Source organism: Ictidomys tridecemlineatus, chromosome 4, assembly GCF_052094955.1.
Source record: "Ictidomys tridecemlineatus isolate mIctTri1 chromosome 4, mIctTri1.hap1, whole genome shotgun sequence".
NCBI classification, from domain to species: Eukaryota; Metazoa; Chordata; class Mammalia; order Rodentia; family Sciuridae; genus Ictidomys; species Ictidomys tridecemlineatus.
In genome coordinates, this window is record NC_135480.1 from 67,839,326 (window position 1) to 67,862,271 (window position 22,946).

Below are 22,946 nucleotides of genomic sequence, written 5' to 3' on the forward strand. Positions count from 1 at the left end.
TGTTGAAATTAATCCCCATTGTAAGGTATGAAGAGGTTGGGGACTTAGTTTAACTATGGTGTTTATAGATGGAGCCTTTGGGAGGTTATTAGGATTACTAAAGGTCCCACCTCTGATTGAATCTTGGTGGCTTCCTAGGAAGAAAGAAACCGAGACCAGTGCCAGAGCTCAAATAGACAAGTAGATGTACACAGAAACATACCCACAGACACACAGACACACACACACACACACACACACACACACACACACACATGCATATTTCCTATCTCTTGGCATTGTAGGCCCTGTACTGATTTGGAACTCTGCTACTCTGCCAATATAGTCATGGAAGGACCATCACCAGATGTGGGCCCCTGATCCTGAGCCAGAATAATGGGACAAAATAAAACCTCGTGTGTGTGTCTGTGTTAATGTGGGTTAAACCCAAAACCTTGATCATGCTAAGCAAACACTCTGCCACTACGCTACAATCTGAGCCCTTTTTAAAAAATTATGTTGATACAGGGTCTCACTAAGTTACCCAGGCTGTCCCTCAGACTTGCAGTCTTCCTGCTTCAGGTTCCCAAGTAGCTGAGATTATAGTCATGTGCCATCACATCCAGCAAACCATTTTTTTTTTCTGAAAGTACTTAGGCTCAAGTATTTCACTGCAGTAACAAAAATGAACTAATACAGTCCAGAACCTACTTACATTCACTCCTTGTGTGCTTTGGACATCCCTATAAGGTAAGTATTACATCAAAATTGAGTTTTACAATAGCAAAATATCTTTCCCAAAGTTATACACCTAGAAAGCAAGAGTGACAGGTTTCAAAATCTGACTCCCAAATTTGTATACTTTCATAAGGATCTACTGCCCTTTTATGCTTCATATAGCTGCAGATAATTTTTATTTTAACTCTATTGCCATGTATTGTCTTGCTGTAAGCCTGTGAACATCCTGACTTGTTTAGCATGGAGAATGGGAATATCTTTGAGGCTGAGTTAAAATTCATCAGCTGCCTTTCATAGCTGGACAGTGATAAGGGTTGTTTTGTTATTCTTCCCTTCTGTTATTAATCAGCAATATCAATAGATGTCATTTGAGAAACTGCCCCCATCCAATGCTATCCTTTTAAATGTTTTTATCTTTAGTCTCCATGGCTGCATAACCTGAAAACCTTATTTAAGTCCCCAAACCCTACCCCAAAATGTCTGATGTTATTCTACCAATTTTTAAGATCATGATTCTCCAGCCTTTTTCTGTACCCTGATTTTAACTTTCTGGGGGCATCACAGCTGCCCTGTCCTGGCTGATACACACCCTCAGCTGTATGCCCAGCTGACCACCATAGCATATAGTCAGAGAATCTGACCTGCAAGAAAGATTCAGGCACAACCTGAATGCCTCTTCTTTAGTTTCGTATCTTGTTTTCCACCAATGGGTCAACAAATGAGGGTAAGGAACAGGCAAGAAGGAAGGGGGAAGGGAGAGCGGCAGGGTGGGGGAGGATAGGGGCAGGAAGGGAGTAACTTCTCCCCTGCTGTGGAGGTCACTGGTGAAACCCTCCGTGGGGTCTTTCCCTTGCTATATGGGACCTGTGGTTTTCATAATTTTATACTCTCTTCTTATAGAGCTAAATGAAATAAATGCTATCACATCTCCCCTGAATTTCAAAACAGAGTGGTTTATAGAGTCCCTGCCTTCAACAGCTTCTATGGGTAGAACTGTGGAAGTTTCTTTGGGTGCTGCTTAGCATCTGAGCTCTGATCCTACTTCACCCACACAAACCATGTTTGTACCAAGTGATCCAGCCCTCAGGCTCAGTCATGTTGACCATGTGGTCACTTATAAGAGAGGGATACAAGGGGAAAAGATTTTAGTTTTATGTGAGGTTAGAAGTGAATTTAAGATATGAATTTCTCTTTTTTTCCCACATGGACTGCAGAGATCAGAGAAACAGGAGCTGCAGAGAGAAAGAGAAGGTTAGATAAGACAATCAGAGACACCTGGAAGTCAGAGTACACCCTAAGGGCGGCTCACAAATGGATCTGAATCCTTCCCAAAGTTCTATTACATTCTTGCCCTTGGGTTTCCTGAAGCACCTTACCTTACTTTTTATTAGCCTGTGTTCATTTGGTCTTCATTCTTACACTTCTTGTGGTCCATACACCATTAGCACAGAGTCAGTGTGGCATTCTACTGAAGGGACAATTATCTTTGGCTCCAAAACACCCAGATCTGAATCCCAGCCCCAGCACTTAGCAACCATGGGCGTCGAATGGTGGCCTCCAAACATGGCCAGATCTAACTGCTGGAAACTATACATGTCACCTTACAAAGGGGACTTCACAGGTTTTGCTATGGATTGCATATGGATGGATCTAGACCCCAGAGTTTCATGTGCTAGAATCATGGCTGCCATTGTGACTGTACTGATCATGTAGGAACATGTAACAACAAGTCCCATCATCACGTACAATTGTCATGTACCAATAAAAAAGGTGGAAATAGAGAAAAAAGAGGTGGAGCCTAGTAGGTGGTCTTTGGGTCATTGGAGATATGCCCTTGAAGGGGATATGGGAATTTGGGGATTCTGACCCTTCCCTCGACCACTCTCTTTCTTATCTGTGCCATGAAATGAACATTGCTACCATGGTGTGCTTCCTCACCACCAAAAGACCAAGGGACAAAAAACCCATGCACTAAAACCCCCCAATCCATGGGACAAAATCAATCCTTTCTCTCAAAAAAAAAAAAATGGGCCTAGTGGAAGGCCATTATGTTACTGGGGGCATCCCCCTAGGAAGGAATTAATGTAATTTTTGAGGAACTCTAGATAGTTCTTGAGAGATGCCACTGTCATAAAAAGAGCAAGACTAACTAACCCCTGAATCTCTTGCTGCTTGCTGTACCATATGGTTTTTGCCTCTCATACCCATTCCCACAATGAATGCATCCTCCAGGTTGTAATATAATCAGAGGGCCTCACAGAGCCAAGCAGATGCTAATTGGACTGAGCTAAATAACCCCTTTTAGTTTAAAAAGTACCCAGCCTCGAGTATTTTACTATAGCAAGTTGTGGATCTTGAAAGACAAAGGCTTCTGGATTATTAGAATGAGCCTAAATATAAACAGAATAAGAAAAAAAAACAGAGGAATTTGACACAGAACAGGAAGAAAGAGGTGTAATCATGGAAGCAGGAGGTTGGAGTGATGCAAGAAAGGGAACATGAACCATGCATGTAGACAGTTAGAAGCTAAAAAAGGCAAGGGGACAGACTCTTTCCTTGAGTCTTCAGAAAGAACCAGCCCTGCCATGATTCTGACTTAAGTCTGTGAAAATTGAGTGTAGCCTTTTGATCTCCAAAATTGTAAGATAATATGTTTGTGAGGTTTTAAACCACCAAGTTTGTGGTAATTTGCTAAAGCAGCAAAAGGAAATTCATTCAGTAGCTTGGAGGCCATGGTCAAGTTTACTATTACTCTACTTTAGTTTTGGCATCTGTAACTTGAGGGGAACATGTGACCATCAGGTGGCTGTGAGGATCAATGAGTTAATATAATGACTGACACAGGGCAGACGCTCAGTAAGCATCCGACCTCTGAATCTATGCACTCCACGCTGTATTAGTCACCCAGCTAGGTAGTAGTACAGTGGGGACTTCTACATTTACTGACTTCAAATGCATAACAAAGAGGGAAACTATTAATTATTTAGTCAAATATTACAATGATTCAACATTTATTGAGATTTTCTTTAGAACTGATCATTGAAAAATAGAAAGTTCTATTTTCAGTCACATTGTCTGAGTTTTAAGGAAGTCCATTGTACTCTAGGTAACTAAAGTTCAATTTCCTTTCTTCTGAATGAAATGTAAATACCTATTCTAAAATCCACTCATTTCTGTTTTTGTTTCTGTTCAATTTGTACATTATTATTTTTAAGCTTCCACATTCTACTTAAATCACCTAAAATATAATTTTAAAGACTTGTAGCTTTATTTAATTTACTTAAATGCCAATCCAATGCAAGAAACTTTTCCTACGTATCTGCTATGAACAGTCATCTTCCCACATTCCTATAGAAGGAAACTCTGTTACAGAGATAGCGATGTGCTAAATGGCAGCGGTACATTCAACAAAAGATCAGGTCTACTAAGGTTGGTCCCATAAGATTAAAATGGAGCTGAAAAATCCCTGTTGCTTAGTGATGACCACTGCAACACTGAAGTATACTTCGGTATACTTCATTATTCATGTGTCTGTGATAATGCCAGTATAAGCAAACCTAATGAATTGCCAATTCCTTACAAGTACAGCACATACCATATGTACAGCCCATGCTTGCTGGTTTCTGTATTTACTATACTATAGTTTTATATTTTATTTCAGAGTATATTTTTATACTTTTTAAGGAAAAAAAATCTCATTGTCTCACCCTCCCTCATAGGGATTCAAAAGAAAGTCTTGTTATCATAGGACGTGTCAGTGCCATGCATGTCATTGCCCTAATCCTGGTGGGACAAGATGTGGAGGTGGAGGAAAGTGATATTAATGACTCTGATTCTGTAAAAGCCTAGACCAACAGATGTGTTGCTGTCTTAATTTTTAATAGAAAAGGTTAAAAACTAGAACAAAAAATTACATCCTAGGATAGAAAGAAAAATTTTTTGCACATCTGTAAAATGTGTTTTGGTTTCATATTAAGTGGTATAAAAAAAAGTCAAAAGTTTAAAAAGTTTACCAAGTAAGCTAAGGTTAATTTATTATTGAAGAATGAAAAATATTTTTTTTTGTAAATCTAATGTTGCTTATGAGAAAAGTAAATATAATAAAGCTATAAGTCTTTAATGTATATAAAATGTATATAAAATCCGTAGTAGTATATAGTAATGTCATGTTGTCCTATTCACTCATTATCCACTTGCCCAGAGTAACTGCCATCTGACAAGCTCCCTACATGATAAGTGCCCTATACATGTGTACTATTTTTCCTCTTTTATTTTGTATTTTTACCTTTCTCTTTTTTCAAGTTTAATTTTTTATTTGTTCTAATTAGGTACATGACAGTAGAATGAATTTATGCCCTTTGATATATCATACATAAATGGAGTATAAGTTCTCATTTTTTCTGTGCCTTTCACTGAATAGATATACACACCATTGTGTTATAATTGCCTCCACTAATCAGTTAAGTAACCTGCTGTACAGTTGTGAAGCCCATAGACTTTATCAGCTAGGTTTGTTTAAGTATACTCCATGATGTTCACACAATATTCACCCAGTGATGACATGGCCTAATGACATTGCTCAAAGGCATTTTTAACTGTATCCATGCATCTAACCATCTTGTCTACCAATCCAGCTATTGATTTAGCAGGAAATTATCTGTGCATCAGTAATGGGGCGATTTACATATGAGCTAGACACAGATAACTTACAGTTTCTTTCTACAGAGGGGTTACACTCAACTTTTAAAGACAGATGCATGACTAGAACCAGAAACAGGCCTCAGGGGCAGTGACCAAGACTAGCCCAGAGAATAAAAGGGAGCAGATGGATGGGTGACTACATTGGGCAGAAAGAAGGGATTGTAAGGAAGACTTTGCAGAACAAATGTGAGGCTGAGCATGTGAGGTGCAGGAAGAAGGAGATCAGAAAGAAAAGAGCCTCAAATAAAAGCTTTAGCAGATAAAAAGGAAAAGATGATATAGCTAGATTAGGCATGATATTTGATAACATACAGTCAAAGAAAATGTCTTTGCTCTTTCTAGACAAGAGTGCAGATTGGCATTTGGTTGTCTGATAGAAATAATTTAGAAGAACATATTAGGATGTTATTATGAAGGTGGGCAGTGTTCTGAGATCTGATGTAGACATTCTGACTTTTTTCTTTCCTTTCTTTTCCCTAAAACATTACTGACAGTCGCGGTATAGTCCGGCACTCTTGAAGTTGACATATGCTGAGTGACAGATCCAAGATAAGAGGGAAATACATTTGAATGTGCCGATAAAGGAAAAATGGGAAAGGGATGAAATTACAGAGATATAAAGGTGTATCTTTAAAGCTCTTAGGAGGACAAATTGCTAATCAGGAAAAGAACTGTACAGAGGCTTGATAAGTTCGAATGCGGAAACCCTTCTGGGATAGAAACTCTCTCTAGCATGTAGTGGTTTTATAAGGAGTCTAATGAGATCCATTTGAGAGTGCTGGCTCCATTTGGTATGAAGGGGAATTGTCAAGAGATTTTCAGATGTCTGAATGAGCAGTAATAAGCTCAACAGGGCCAAGGCGGGGTGTCCAATTGGCCAAGTAACATAAAAGTTATCTTTGGAAACTCATCATTCACAATGGTACATTCTATTGCCATTAATTCCTGAAAAAGGGAAGCCATCTGCAAGGAGATAACCTGACATGGTTTGAGTCAATCATAGCTTGGGGTTTACTAATAACCTAAAATTTTATATAGACTATCACTTTGTACTCACTGAGATTCACTAATACAGATCCTGTGAATGCATCCCCCCACACATGGAATTTGTAGATCACATATATATACATATATATAATTTAAAACATTTTCCTATAATTGAGCTCACAAATACTATTAGTCTCTTATAATATATTAGAAGAGACTAATATATTAACTAATATATATATACACACATATGTATGTATATATATATATATATATATATATGCTAATATTTTAGAAGTTATAGTAACTTACCATATTCAGTATTTGCCTGGTTTAAATTCATCCCATCTCCAGGATGATTTATATGCCCTTGTGTATAAGGAAGACACATTACTAAGAACTTGCCTCTGCATTCTTGGCCTATGCTGGCTGATTTGGGGTGGGGGGTGGGTGTGCTGCCTTGCCTGGGCCAGGGAGAAGGTCTCTAGTTGAAATGGAGGAGATGAGTCAGAAGACCTAGAGGAAATGTTCAGAGCCCCTGAGTTGTCCAGAGTGCCTCATCTGAGAACCTTGGAGTTCTAGCCCTTTAATGACTGCCACGATAGGTCTGTTGAAAGATGTCCCTTCCGTCACTCCACAAGCCGTCTGAAAATCACAATTTGCTGAAAACAAAATCCCTAGTTGCCTTCCTAGGTCTCATGGTAGCAACAGAGATCCTCATCAAACATGCAGGTACCCAAACCACTTCATACTTTAAACATTTGTTTTGATAAGAGGCTCACGTTATTTTCCTTGCCCCCACAGTTGCTGTTTCACATTCTTTACCACCTTCAGAATCATTGTGCAAATGAATCACTCCTGAAGTAAGAACCTCACACCCAAAGCACCAAATAATCCAACTAATACAGGGACAAAATAACTAGACACTTTTCAAAAGAAAAAAAATACAAATGGCCAATAAGTACATGAAAAAATGATCAACATACCTAGCAATCACAGAAATGCAAATCAAAACTATGTTGAGATTTCACCTCAATCCAGTCAGAATGGTGATTACCAAGAATACAAGTAATAAATATTAGTGAGAATGTAGGGGGAAAGGTATACTCATACATTGTTGGTGGGACTGAAATTTAGTGCAAACACTTTGGAAAGCAGTTTGGAGATTCCTCAAAAACTAGGAATGGAACCATCATATGACAAAGCTATCCCACTCCTCAGTATATATCCAAATTTCAAAAATAAGCATACTATAGTGATGCAGCCACATCAATGTTTATAGCAGCTCAATTCACTATAGCCAAGCTATGGAACCAACCTAGGTGCTCTTCAACAGATTAATGGATATAGAAAATGTAGTACATATACACAGTGGAATATTACTCGGTCGTAAAGAAGAATGCAATATGGCATTTGCTGATAAATGGATGAAACTAGAGAACATCATGCTAAGTGAAATAATTCAGACCTAGAGTCAAGGGTGGAATGTATTTTTTTATGATATGGAAAAGCTAGACCAAAATAAGTGGGGAGTAGGAGAAAAGAATAAGTGTGGAGGGAAATTTAATAAAAATAGAAATCAATGAAGCAGATGAAAGGGGTTGAGGGGGCAGGAGGAGGGATTGGAAAAGGGAAGAATGGTGGCGTGAATCTGACCAAACGTTCCTATGTGCATATATGAGTATACCACAGTGAACCCTACCTGTATGTATAGCCACAAAACATTAATTAAAAAAAAAACTATACATACATAGAAGAAAGATCAGTAGAGTAGAGGAAATGGACAAGAGGGCGATAGAAGGGGAGTTAAAAGAGACTAAATTAGATGAAATTATATTACTTGCTTGTATAATTATGTCAGAATGAACCCTAATATTATGTATAAATTAAACGAACTAAAAAACAACTGTGAAACAAGAATCTTTGGAGAGCTTTTTGAGGTACTGGAGGGTGGTGTGTACAGAAAGGACATGGGAACGCTGTAGCTCCCCCTCCATTCCTCTTCCTGGGTCTTTTCCACTGGGCTATTTCTGACTTTAATCTTTTGTAACAAACCAGTAAATATACAGAAGGTGATTACCCAAGTTACTTGAGCCCTTCTAGGAAATTGTGAAAACTGGGGAGTGATTGGTGGGAGCCCCTGATGTACTTACTGGTCAGTCCCCATGGGTGGCCGAGAGCTGCTGGTCCATGTCTGAGGGGAATTGAGCCCTTTTACCTGTGGGATCTCTTTACCTCTAAATACTTCAACACATTCTGTGTCATAAAAAGAAATCTAAACATATTGATAACACAATGATAAGATTTAGAAAATTAAATATCAGTATGATTCCATTATCTACTAAAATCTAATTATCTGAATATTCACATCTCTCCAATTACCCCAATAATGACGTAGAGGTTTTATTCTAATCTTACACTTGGTCAAGAACCACAGTATATGTGTCATGTCCTTTTAATTGCTTTTAACTTAGAGAGAAGTTTCCTAAGGTTCGTTTGTTTTTGTTTTCCATTTCCTTTTTTTTTTTTGTGTATATATATATATATATATATATATATATATATATATATATATATATATATATGAACTTTGAAGATATTGGTATTTTAGGAGTCCATGTACTTTTCTGGTATGGAATATTCCTCAATTTGACTTGCTTGATGGCCTTCATATGGTTCTTTTCAGTTTAAACATTTTTAGTTTTTCTCGTTGCCTGAATATTATGTAGGTGATACTGTATCCTCCGTAGATCATATTGAGAAGTTCATGGCATCAACTTATTTAACCCTTTTTTATTTATAGGGAAAAACTTAAAATTTTGAAGGGATAAATCCAGCCCCAGATTTTGGTGCTTTCTGTGCTCAGATGCCACTCTTCATCATGCAATTGGGTAGGGATATAGCTCAGTTGGTAGAGTGCTTGCCTTGCATGCACTAGGCCCTGGGTTCAATCCCCAGCACTGCAAAAAAAAAGGAACAAATGAAAATGCAATTGAAATTATGTTCATTCAGTCATTCTTTCATAAACGGATGGCCCTCTGTGAAGCAGGTTCTGTTAAGGATGGTGCAAAATTATTTCCCTAAGTTATGGATTTTTACATGCAATACTGGAAATGGTATATACATAGGAATTTTGACTTATTACACAATTATAGGATTCTCAAAGCAGTGTGTGGAGCATCTTTGAAAATTAAAAATGCTAATTTTGAGATGAAGAGGAAATCTCACTTTCTGCAGTAGCCATGCTCTGTAGAGTGTGTTACTCTAACTGGGTAATTAGTAACCAAGTGACTCCATTTTTCCAGTCTGACTCATTTCAAAAGGAAAGTGATAATCAGATGGTTTCTAAGGTTTCTTCCCCTTTTCTATTCAGTTTCTAGGTGGATATGTAAACATTTTAAAATGCAATTTATATGAATCCATTGAAAACAAATGTGTAAAAAGTTATTAAGGAAAATTAGGATAGTTGAAAACTTTCCTAATAACTCAAATAGACATCACATAAAAATCAGGCCCATAAGCTTAATGGGAGACCCACCCCGATCCACCAAGGGGCTGTGAACAACAGTGACTCATTTCCCCACATATGGTTACACTTTGTCTTTATTTTCATTACTTTACCAACTCAAAAGGTTTACTTTTACTTCCACTTTTGATCCCTAACATGTTTAAATTTGCTCTTGACTTTACTGTTGTTGGCTGATACAAACATTTCACCTGATCATCCTGGCCCTGTATCATAAAGAACCTCATAAGTGGGGCCACTAAAAAGTTTGTTTGGCTATAAAGTGGGATCAGATCACAAGAGCAGTCTGATATAATGTGCTGTTTTCTAGATTCTTTTTGTTTGTTTCTTTTTGTCAGAATAGGGAATCAAACCATGGGGTATGCTACCACAAGTTACACCTAGCACTTTTTAATTTCTTTTGTTTTATTTATATGTGACAGTGGAATGCATTATAATTCTTGTTACACATATAGAGCACAATTTTTCATATCTCTAGTTGTATACAAAGTATATTCACACCAATCTGTGTCTTCATACATGTACTTTGGATAACAATGACCATCATATTCCACTATCGTTTCTAACCCTGTTCCACTCTGGCCCCTCTGCCCTATCTGGAGAGTGATTTTGAATTTCTGTTTTAAGACAGGGTCTTTCTAAGTTATTGAGGATGGCTGTGAACTTGTGATTCTCCTGCCTCAGCTCCCTGAGCAACTGGGATTACAGGTACACATACATAGGTGTGTGTCACTGCACCTCACTAGTCAATAGTTATTGACTTCTTGTTATGCATCTGAGGTAATATAAGGAATTTTGTACACATTATTGAAGTCAAAGAAAAGTTCAACTGGCCAATTCCTGTACACTTAATTGTTAAACCCATATATGTGAGAAGCACACTGAACTTTCAGTACTAGCATCATATTTGTTGGAATAATTTCTATTTCATGGCATATCTGTGGGTAAATTGGAAGCAGAAGCAAATCAAAATGTTGTTGAGAGACAGAGGGAGAGAAAGAAAAAACACTGATATATTTAAATAGCTCTGGATTTGAGACCAGGATATTAATCCTCTTCTGTCCGTATTTGGATGATAAATTTTATTCATTTATATCATTTTTCATGATACCACAATATCATACTATAATACTATTTTCATGATTCTATAATAAATAAAATAGTAAAGAAAGGTAAAACAAACATTATGGAGTGTGACTGCTTATATTTGAATACCAGTTCGGACACTTAACTCTATGAGCCTCAGTTTCCTTCACTACAAAAATGTGAATAATAATGATAATTACCACAAAGGATTGATGAGGATTGAAAAGCTAACTTATGTGATACCCATTAAGCATTGATGGATAATCAATATGTAGTAATCGTTACACATTGATAACTGCTATTATTAATCAAAGGTTGTGGGATTTTGTTGTTGTTATTACTAGGATTAAACCCAGGGGCACTCTACCAATGAGCTACATTCCCAGCCCCTTTTGGTTTTTATTTTGAGACAGGGTCTCACTAAGTTGCACAGGGACTTGATAAGTTGCTGAGGCTGACTTTGAACTTGAAATCCTTCTGACTCAGCCTCCTGAGTCACTTGATCATAGGTGTGTGCCACTGCACCTTACTAATCAATAGTTATTGACTTCCTGTTATGTGTCTGAGGTAATACAAGGAATGCTATACACATTCTTGAAGTCAAAGAAAAATTCAAATTAATATTTGACAATATTAATGTTAGCAATTCTTACTAATAAGATTTCTTCCTCTATTAATAATAATTGCCAAATTTATTGAGAGTTTTCTCTGTGTCTGACACTTTTTGAGTGTCTTTTGTGAGTTTTCACTTTTAGTGTTTGTTTAGTTTGCTTTAAACAGAAAGGCTATTTGCCAAAAATCTACAAAACTTGTCTGTACAACTTAAAAAGGCTAAGGCTAGGATCAAACTCAGATATTCTGATTAGAAGACTCTTTTATTATTTGTTTGTTTGTTTTACAGCAATCAGTGTCTGCAGAACATATTGAGATGTGGCATGAAGTCTCTTCAATTCATGCATTTACTGAGAACATGGTCCAACCTCATAGAGGACAGAGATGTATCCAATACGGTTCCTGCCATTAAGGAGATCAGAATGTCATGGTGAAGATACAAAAGCAAAATGACAAAGTGTGGAGTGGTTGTGACAGTGATCTCCAGAGGCCAATCTGGAGGATGAAGGGAGGGTTGATGAGGGCTGGGGGAAGGGGCTCCCTAGCAATATTTAGGTAAGTAGGTATGAAGTGGGCATTTGGGGCAGAGCAGCATGTGAGAAACGGCAAGATGCACTTAGACAGGTGCAGAGCTTTGTAAGTGGAAGAGTGCAGGAAGGAGGCTATAGGGCTAGAGAAGAAAATGAGGGGCATGGCCAGGGGACCTTTGTCTGTTCATGTGAGGAATGTGACATTTATCAAGAAGGCTTGGGGATTGTTAGAAAACATTTAACCAGGAAGAAAACCAGAACAAATTTGCATGGCAAAGGTCATTGCACAGAAGTATTAAGGGGTGTTTTTATCATGTCTTTAAATTAATGGTATGTTTTATTGGAATCTATCTGTATTAAGTTCCTCTTGTTTTTACAGATTTGCAATAAAGCAATTCAGTTGGTTGGATCATCAATACTACTTACAACTGACACTTATTACTTTTCTAATTTCTTATATTTATAGCATGTATTCAGTTCCATTATGTTCCATGTCCTCTGAATGCCTTATGTTTATTATTATTTCCAATTTAAAAATAAGGAAACTGAGGTTAAACATGTTAACTTTCAACCTTGCCTCAAAATCACAGCCTTGGGAAGAAACCCAACAAGAATTCTTAAATGGGTTCCACATGAGCATCCCTCTCTGCCATTGAGTCATTCTGCTGGAAGCCTCCCTCAACCCCTACCACACACAGGCCACCCAGTTATGGCACCAGTCAGTTCCAACCCAACCTACTCAATGGGCATTCTCCTGTCTTCCTTAACAAGAAAGACAGTGAAACGTGGGAGAGGTCTTCCAGAACCATTTCAGAGAGATGTCTCTATGCTAAGAGACAGAATAGGATGAGATGGTCAGTTTCAGTGCACTTTTGCTCTCTCCTATTTGATGTGCTCTTCATTGGAAAATATCACACTTGATGCTAGGTAGCATTCTTATAATAATTAAGAGGTCCTTTGAAGAAAAAAAAAGTGCTAACAAGCAGAGGATGGAAGAAGTGATGAATACAGAGTCCGGGGGGGTTCTGGGATAGATGCTGTGATATGCTGCCCACATCTCACTGCAGGAATGCAGGACCATTATTTTACTTCCACTGTGGGGAGAATATCACCAGAGAGCCCTCAATTGTCAATTCCTTTGGGGATTTTCTGAGCAGTAGTTCCCCTACTTCTGGCCACATTCTTTTCCTAAAGTGGATGACATCCCATGACTGATAGGCTCATGATCTCCAAATTCCAAACTTTTTCATCCCAATGAACAACAGGTTTGAAGGGTCATCCAGTCTTCAAACTCCTGAACTGGAGCTGCTGAGGTTGTCCTTGAGCCTTCATAACAGATGAATTCTTCTTCCTTTGCCCAATACTGTTGATTTCCTCTTCCCTTCAACAAGGTTCATCCCTGAATGACTCTCTAGTAAACCTTTAGCAAGTAAGAATCAATCTCAGAGGCTGCTTCTTGGAGATCCCAACCAGAAACTATCGCTGGAGGTTATTTGGGTTGCTGAACCAACCAACATCCCTGATGGTCTTGTTGGGCCATCAGGGATGGTTTATTGATCATTTAACAAATATCTGAACAGGTCAACTTACTTAACCTGTTCAGATATTTGTTACATGAGCAATAAGCATATATAATGTTTGAAGACAATTAGTTGGCATAAATTAAAATGTTTAGGACCTATTTGTCAATATTTTTGAACCAGACTGTGATATCTTCTGAAGTGTGGATTGTACTTTACTCATTATTATGTTGCCTTTCAGAATTATGAATTAATGGAAAACAATAGATATCTAATGAATGCACATTGAGGGAATGAATAAAATTTACAGCTCTTTTAATACTTGATAATTATGGCCATGATCTCCAAATTCCAAACACTGAACTATTTCCGCAGACCTAAGTTTTATACATGGTGAATTTCCTAAATCATGTTTTTCAGGAAATGCACTAAGAAAATTATTTTTTTTTTTCAAAAAGTAGAGTCAGTACCACATTGAAAGTGAGCATTTCCATGTTTAAAAAAGGAAGTCTACTGCTGGTACAAGTTGCCATACTTCATCAAATTAAAGATTCTAATGAAAGATCTACACCAAGCTTTTGGTATCTAACTTTAGGCCCAGTTGCCTGAGAAAGAACAATATTCATCAATTATTATTTTTCTGTATACAGTTTCATAAGTAAGTCTAAACAAATTATACATAAAAATAATTTATGACATAAATATCACAAAGTCATCCTTCTTAATGTTTATATTCTATATTCCATATGGCTATATTCTATATTCAAATCCTTTATGTAACATATTATACACACACACATATTTATACACACATATATGTATATATCCCAGTTTTTCTAATCCATTCATCTGTTTAGGGGCATTTAGGTTGGTTCCACAGTTTAGCTATTGTAAACTGAGTTGCATCACTGCAGTATGCTGATTTTAAGTTCATACTTCTCCATATGGCTTTCCAGAATGGTTACACTAATTTTCAGACCCACCAACAATGTATGGATGTATCATCTTCACCACATCCTTGCAAACATTTATTGTTCTTTGTATTCTTGATAATTGTCATTTTGATTGAAGTGAGATAAAATCTCAGTGTAGTTTTAATGTGCATGTTTCTCATTGCTAGAAATATGGAATACTTGTTCATATATTTGTTGACTGTTCATATTTCTTTTTAAAAGCGTGTGCATAGTTCCTTTGCCCATTTATTGATTGGATTATGCTTTATTGGTGTTTAGTTTTTCAAGTCATGGGGATGAATGCTGTCTCAGAGATGTGGGTGGCAAAGATTTCTCCCATTCTGTGCACTGTCTCTTCATGCTTTTGAATGTTTCCTTTGTTGTGATCGGTAACTCACACATTTTTGCTACGTTTTTGCACATTCTCTTTCTGTTTAAGAATCCACTCACTAAATTTGTTCCACACTCTTTTACTATGATATATTTGTATGTGTGAGTGTCTCTGTTATTAAATTCTCCTTCTGTGAGTTCGTAAGAACTGCTTATTTGCCCTGGCTACCTTCAAACAAAGGGTTAAGTTTAATATGTATTTCCTATTTGTTGAATATTTCCTTTTCCTTGAAAAGTTATTCTTTTCCATTTGTTTCAAACTGGCTGTACTTTATAACTCGTTATACCATGAACAACATCTTCTAGTAGATAAGTTGATATTTATATTTTATGTAAACTTTAATGTATGGAATGTTTTAAAAAGCTCTACTATTTATTGGTTATCTTCTAAGAGCAAGGCCTTTAGATACTTCCTAAACTTTAACCTTCAAAGGAACCTAACAGTCAGGTAAAGGGCGCCCACCCATAATCCCAGATATTTAGGAGGTTAAGGCAGGAGGATCTGAAGTTTGAAGCCAGTTTCAGCAACATAGTGAGACCTTGTCTTAAAGTAAAAAAGGTCTGATAATATAGCTCAATGGTCCAGTGCCACTAAATTTAATCCCCAGTACTACAAAAAAAGAAAGGGGGGGGAGGGAGAAAAGGAGAGGAAGAGAGGGAGGTGGGGGGAGGGGGAGGGAGGGAGGGAGGGAGGGAGGGAGGGAGGGAGAGAGAGAGAGAGAGAGAGAGAGAGAGAGAGAGAGAGAGAGAGAGAGAGATAAAGGCAAGGCAAGGGATCTGTCCATTTTACAGGCAGAGTGATTCAAGTTTGGAACAATTAAATAATTAGCCCCATGAGGTGTAGTAGGGCATGCTTGTAATCCCAGAGCCTAGGTTGGCTGAGGCAGGAGGATTGCAAGTTCAAAGCCAGCCTTAGAAACTTAGCAAGGCCCTAAGCAAGTGATAGATAAGATAGTGAAACCCTATCACAAAATTAAAAATAATCATAGTAATAATAATAATAAAAAGTGTTGGGGATGTGGCTCCGTGGTAAAGTGCCTTGGGGCTCAATCCCAGAACCCTTCTAAAGACAGTTAACAAAAAAAAAAAAAAATGAGCCCACAGCAACTCAGTTATGTGAGTCAGGATTGAAAGCTCCGACTCCATGACCACAAGTTTGCATTGTTTTCTGTAAACCAAGGACACAGGTAGGCAGACTGTATTTCCTTAGAACTTAGATAACGATCATTCCTTTGCAAGGAATAAGCTATAGATAACAAACTTTATGAGAAGTGATGTGCTCTGGATGTGGTTTGTCCCCCAATGTTTGGTGTGTTAGAAGCTTGATTCCCAGTGTGTTGATGTTTAGAAGAGGTAGAACTTTTAAAAGGTGAGGAGTAGCAGGAGGTCACTGGGACACTGCCTTCAGAAGAAATAAATGTAGTTCCTGTGTAACCCTGGTTAGTTTTTGTAAGATTGTTGTTATATAAGAGCAAAGTCTCCCCAGTCTTTCTGGTTTCCTGTCTCATCATATGACTGTTCTTTGTACATGTTTTCACTGAGGTGTCATCTGCTATGATACAATGCTGCCAGGGAATGTGGGGGTGCCTTGCAAGGGCTAGACACATGTTGTATGGACTTTCTACCTCCAAAACTGTGAGATCAGTAAAGCTCTTTTTCTCATAAAGTTTCCACCTTCAAGTATATAATTATAGTAACAGGAAACTAAGAAGTCATGGAGCTTAATGAAACCAGGTTGCATTTGAAAAAAATCATTTAAAATATAATTAATAGAAAAATATAGGCGATGTTTATTTTACAACCATACTTTTTATTTTTTAAGGAATTATTCATCCATTGATATTTTTCATTTCTGTTTGAGGAGATTTATTCGAGGGTCTCATGGATCTTAGGCAAGTGCTCTAACACTGAGCTACATCTCCATCCACAGTCTTTTCTTACTTCTTCTTTTTTTTTTTTCTTGAGACAGGGTCTCACTAGGTTCTTCAGGCTTGCCTTCAACTTACACTTAAATTATAGGTGCATGCCACCATACCTGGATGAAGTGACCTTCTTAAGTTTTTATTAAATAACATTACTTGAAATTTTAAGCTTAAAGAAAACTTGGGATGTTTAAAAAATTAAAAGACTTGCCCAGTTTTATCCTTTATGAAGTAGTAGAGCTCAGAAAGAGATCCAGAAATACATACTTTACTGGCCCCAATTTATTAATGAAACCATATGCCAATCACATGGAGAGCATTTTTAAAGTGAAATGATTCCCATGGTCATTGCTACAACACAACTGTTGTTTTCGTTTTCTTTTTTAACTTGTTTTTCCTTTAAGCCTCTCTCAATTTGGTTCTGTGGAACCTTTATATTTGAAGTATTTTAAAAAATAACATATCAATGAGAACACAAGATCTTAATAACTATGATTTGATGAGAAGTTTCCAAAGTTCAGATTTTTACTCCCAGGAGTACAATGTAACCTAGCTTTATTTGATAAAAAAAAAAAAAATATTCACACAGTCTGCAGCCTCTAATTATAGTATAAAATGCAAAAAATATTGCATATTAGAAGAAAGACATTTTCAAGTGAGATATATAGCAGATGAAATAGGATAAAAGATTAGGGAGGGAGGAGGATTTATACGGGGAGATGAAGGAGAGCGGTTTCTAGCATGTAGAGAGATTAGAATAGCAAACTCTGTGTGTGTGTGTGTGTGTGTGTGTGTGTGTGTGTGTGTGTGTGTGTATGTGTAAAATTTACCAATGGATAGGGCCTTCACTGTGATGTAGATACCATTTCTTCCTTTTTACTGATCATAAAACTGAAACAAAGAGAGATTAAATGATTCTTATGGAAGGGAAAGAGCTGATAAGTGGTAGCCACAGGCTTTGAATACAATCAGCCTTCAGAATCTATACTCTCTATCCCCTATAGTCTCCTCTTCATGGATAGAAGTTAATCTGAGCACCTGCTAGATGATTCCCATACACCATAAGTAGTTCCTACTGAAGTTCTGAGAATAGCTGGAGTCATTCATGTTTCATATGCACGGAAAGAGAAACAGGAAGAAAAGAAAAGATGGTGAATTAGATGAAGGGTGCACTTCCTAGCAATTCCTGAGCACCAGATACAAAGTGGGAAGTTTGCTCCTCAGTGAGGTGAGCAACTTAGGGAATTCATTGAAATTCAATACTTGGCAATAAAACAAACTGTAGAGACTCAGAACATGAGAAACTTCAAATATAATGTAAGAAATAATACATTAGCGCTGTGCCAGCTTGGTCGGCAGTGGTGGCAGATGTGGCTGCTGAGGGGAGAAGGGAATGCAGACAGAAATGGAGGGAAGCATACCAAATTTAAAAAATGGAAAAAAAAATGACTTGGAGGAACCTGTGGAATACAGAGGGAGGCTGATTCTAATGGACCCAGATTCAGTGGGGCAAGTGGTTCAGTAAAAAGCAAACAAAATAGCTCAGCCATGGGTGGGAACTAGGATCACCAGAGTGGGAAACATTTATAAGTGGTGCACATCAGCAAATGAAGACGGGAGATCAGGAACTCATAAAGGAAGTTGTCCGTAGACCCAGAGTAACTAAAATAGTCACAATGAAAATTGAACCAACCTAGATGCCCTTCAATAGATGAATGGATAAAAAAAAAATGTGGCATTTATACACAATGGAGTATTACTCTGCATTAAAAAATGACAAAATCATAGAATTTGGAGGGAAATGGATGGCATTAGAGCAGATTATGCTAAGTGAAGCTAGCCAATCCTTAAGAAACAAATGCCAAATGACTTCTTTGATATAAGGGGAGTAACTAAGGACAGGGTAGGGACGAAGAGCTTGAGAAGAAGATTAACATTAAACAGGGATGAGAGGTGGGAGGGAAAGGGAGAGAGAAGGGAAATTGCATGGAAATGGAAGGTGATCCTCAGGGTTATACAAAATTACATATAAGAGGAAATGAGGGGTAAGAGAAGAATAATACAAGTGGAGGAAATGATTTACAGTAGAGGGGGTAGAGAGAGAAGAGGGGAGGGGAGGGGCGGGGAGGGGAGGGGGGATAGTAGAGAATAGGATAGACAGCAGAATACAACAGACACTAGTATGGCAATATGTAGATCAATGGAAGTGTAACTGATGTGATACAGCAATCTGTATACGGGGTAAAAATGGGAGTTCATAACCCACTTGAAACAAACTGTGAAATATGATGTATTAAGAACTATGTAATGTTTTGAAAGACCAACAATAAAAAATAAAAAAAATATAAAAAAAAAATAAAATTGTGCCTCAGCATACAGGCTCCAGATACTAATGTGAGAGAGAGCTCCCTTTGTTGCAGAAGCCCCATAAGACCTTCTGGGAAAATACCTATAATTACCATATAAGGAGAGTCTGCCCTCCAGAGCTGAGAGCTGGCAATTCATAGCAATGAATATGATACCTGAGAGGTTTAGATTTCACAGTTACAAATGGAATTTTAGGGGCTGGGGATGTGGCTCAAGCAGTAGCATGCTCTCCTGGCATGCGCGGGATGCTGGGTTTGATCCTCAGCACCACATAAAAATAAAATAAAGATGTTGTGTCCACTGAAAACTAAAAAATAAATATTAAAAACAATTCTCTCTCTCTCTCTTTAAAAAAAAATGGAATTTACTAAATGTCCCTAAGATCCAAAAGCCCAGCACAGATAAACATATCCCTAGCAACAGTGGTCTTGGGTCAAATCTCAAACACCAACTACAGAGTTCCAAAGGTCAGCCAAGAATAAACCCCCACCAGCATAACTTTCAATGAACACTGCCCACACTCACAACACCGGAATACACAATTTATCAACACTCCCCAGTCTACTCAATCTACCCCAAATTTTCTGTTTCCCTCTGTCTCTTTTTCACATTTTCTAAAAATACTCTTTGTTAAGTTTTTTACTCCTCCTTTTTTACAGTTGCCATCTACTACCTATCTCCTACCTCTTCTCTACCTTGTATCTATTCACTTTAAGTATTTCAAACTTTCTTCTGCCATCCTAACCTATTTTCACATAAGAAACTGGAATCACACTATCTAATTACATAACTTATGTAATTTCTAGACCATCCAGTTGTGATTATTAATACAGTGCATGATGTAGTAGACACCGGGTGTTTAATACATGCTCTAGATTTGGTTTATACTGTCAGTGCTCATGTTAATGCTGACCCCACCATTCCTTTAGGTGTGTCAATTAGTGTCATAAATGTCAGAGTAGATGCTAGACATTTAACTTGAGGCTATACATCTGTTTCTGATATTAGTGCTATTTCTGGCTTTCCCCTTCCACTCAGAGTGGCTGGAAAGTGATTGAGACACTTCAGATTCACAGAATAGAGATTCTGTTGCCCAGCAATACTCAGCCAAGAAATAGTCTCACCCGATACATGATCTAGTCACACCTGAGACTCAAAAATACTTTCATCCATAGAATTGGGAAGACAAAAACTCCAAACCAACAACCAGACCTAAGGAGGAACCACAGGGGGATCTCAGGTTTCACTCCTGTTATCTACTCATACATCAAAAACAGAGAGAGGCCAGACATGGTGGGGCATGCCTGTAATTCCTGAGAAGGAGAACAATAAGTCCAAGATAGGCCTCAAGGACTTTGTGAGGTCTTAACTTACTTGGTGAGATTCTGTCTGAAAAGAAACAAACAACAACAATAACAACAACAACCCTGTAAACAAGCAAACCAATTTCCCCCTACAATTACAATTTCCTAACAAAGGATCCCACAAATATGGAAATGGATGAATTTTCAGATAAATTCTATTAAAAAAATGATTAAACTGGTTATTAAAATGTTGAAAAGAGTAAAAATATTCTAAAGAAGAAGAGAGCAAATACAGGAGATGAGCGTCCATTTTAATAAAGAAATAGAGATAATGAAAGAAACCAATAAGAACCCCTAGAAATAAAAGGCACAATGTATCAAATTAAAAATTAACTTGAAAGCATCACTGATAGATTGGATTGCATATAAAATACAACTTTATGCCTTGAAGACAGGACATATGACCTTGAATACTCAGGATGCAATAAAGGAAAAAAAAAAAGACCATGGTCAGAACATACAAGAACTCTGGGACAGCTAAAAGAAAATAAACCAGAGAGTCATTGAGATAGAAGAGAACATGGAGATACAGTCTAAAGGCTTTAAGAACATCTTCAATGAGATACTGACATCAAAACTTCCCCAAATTAGAAATGAGATAGATGTACATACATGGGATTCACATAGGGCCTCAAATAGACAAGATTAGAATTAAACTTCTCCAAGACACATCATAATAGAAATGTGAAACATAGAAAATAAGAAAATAATATTAAAAGCTACAGAAGAAAAATTCAAGTCACATAGACACTAACAAATAAGGCTTACTTCTGATTTCTGAACTCAGACCCTAAAATCAAGGAAGGCTTGGAATGTGATATTCCAAGCTCTAAAAGGAAACATTCATCAGTCAAGATTGCCCAAAACAACAAAACTACATTCTAAACTCAATGAAGAACAAGGATACACTAAAAAATTTATGACCACTTCAAATAATACTCAAAGATATACTGAACATAGAGGACAAAACGAAAACAAAAAAAGAAGAAGAAATCTCCAAATTCCCAAATGGATGAAGATCAGTAGAGGAAGCCCAACTAAATAAAAAATCAAGACTGAATTAAATATGGCAACCAAACCAAAATGTCAGGAAACTACAAACATATATCCATAATAACAATAAATGTGATCTCAAGTCTACAAATAAAAAGCAGAGGTGAGCATAACTGATCAAAAAATAGGGTCTAATTATATGCTTTTCATGAGAGACTCATTGTATAGGCAAAGACACCTACAGGCTAAAAGTAAAAAAAAAATAAATATATATTTTATAGTATACATAAATAATTATTATATAATATATATATTACAAGAAAACAGAGTCAAATCTGAAAACAAGCAGGAGTAGCTATTCTCATATCTGAAAAAAGAAGAAGAAATCTCCAAATTCCCAAATTTGGAGATTTCAAGCAAAAATTGATCAGAAGAGATAAACTAGGCCACAACATCCCAGTGAATGGAGCAATCCATCACAATTATATAGTAATTACAAATTCATATGCACCAAATGTCAATAGTTCTTGATATTAAATTTCATACGGACATCAGTATAATATTTGGATTTTTCAACACACCCTTATCATCAATAAGTGACCCAAAATTAAAATGTATAAAGATATTTCTGTCCTAAACAATAAAAAGAAATGAACCTAATAGACATTTACAGAATACAACAATTACTAATTGGGCATTATGTAAAATTGTGGATGTGTAACCGACGAGATTCTTCAATCTGCATTTGGGGTAAAATTGGGAGTTCATAACCCACTTCAATCTAATGTATGAAATATGATATGTCAAGAGCTTTGTAATGTTGTGAACAACCAATGAAAAAATAAAAAATTTAAAAAACAATAATAATAAATAAATAAATATATCTACTAAAAACTGCAAAAAAAAAAAAAGAATATTTCAACCACTGAATTTACTTTTTTCTCAGCAGCTCATGGAACTTTTTCCCAAACAGAACATATTCTAGGTCACATTGTAAGTTATACTAAATACAGATGAAAAAAAAAAAACCAAAATTCCATGCATCCTAGCATATCATAAAGGAAAGAAACTTGAAATCAACAGCAAGAAAATTAATAAACATAAACACATGAAGATTGAGCAATAATTTTTAAAATGAAGAATGAATCGTAGAAGAAATGTAGAAATTCTTAGAAATGAGAAAGGAGATACAACACATCAAAATCTCTCTAATGTTATGAATGCTGTTCTAATAGGAAAATTTGAACCATCAAGGGTCTACATTAAAAAAAAAATAGA

At 36.9% G+C, this 22,946-nt stretch overlaps 1 protein-coding gene across 12 annotated transcripts in view; it reads right to left on the reverse strand.

Moving 5' to 3' along the window:
• The window catches only part of Tenm4 (teneurin transmembrane protein 4), a 2,824,428-nt gene that overhangs the window by 1,447,547 nt on the left and 1,353,935 nt on the right, over positions 1-22,946 (reverse strand). The gene's annotated exons all lie outside the window — the stretch shown is intronic.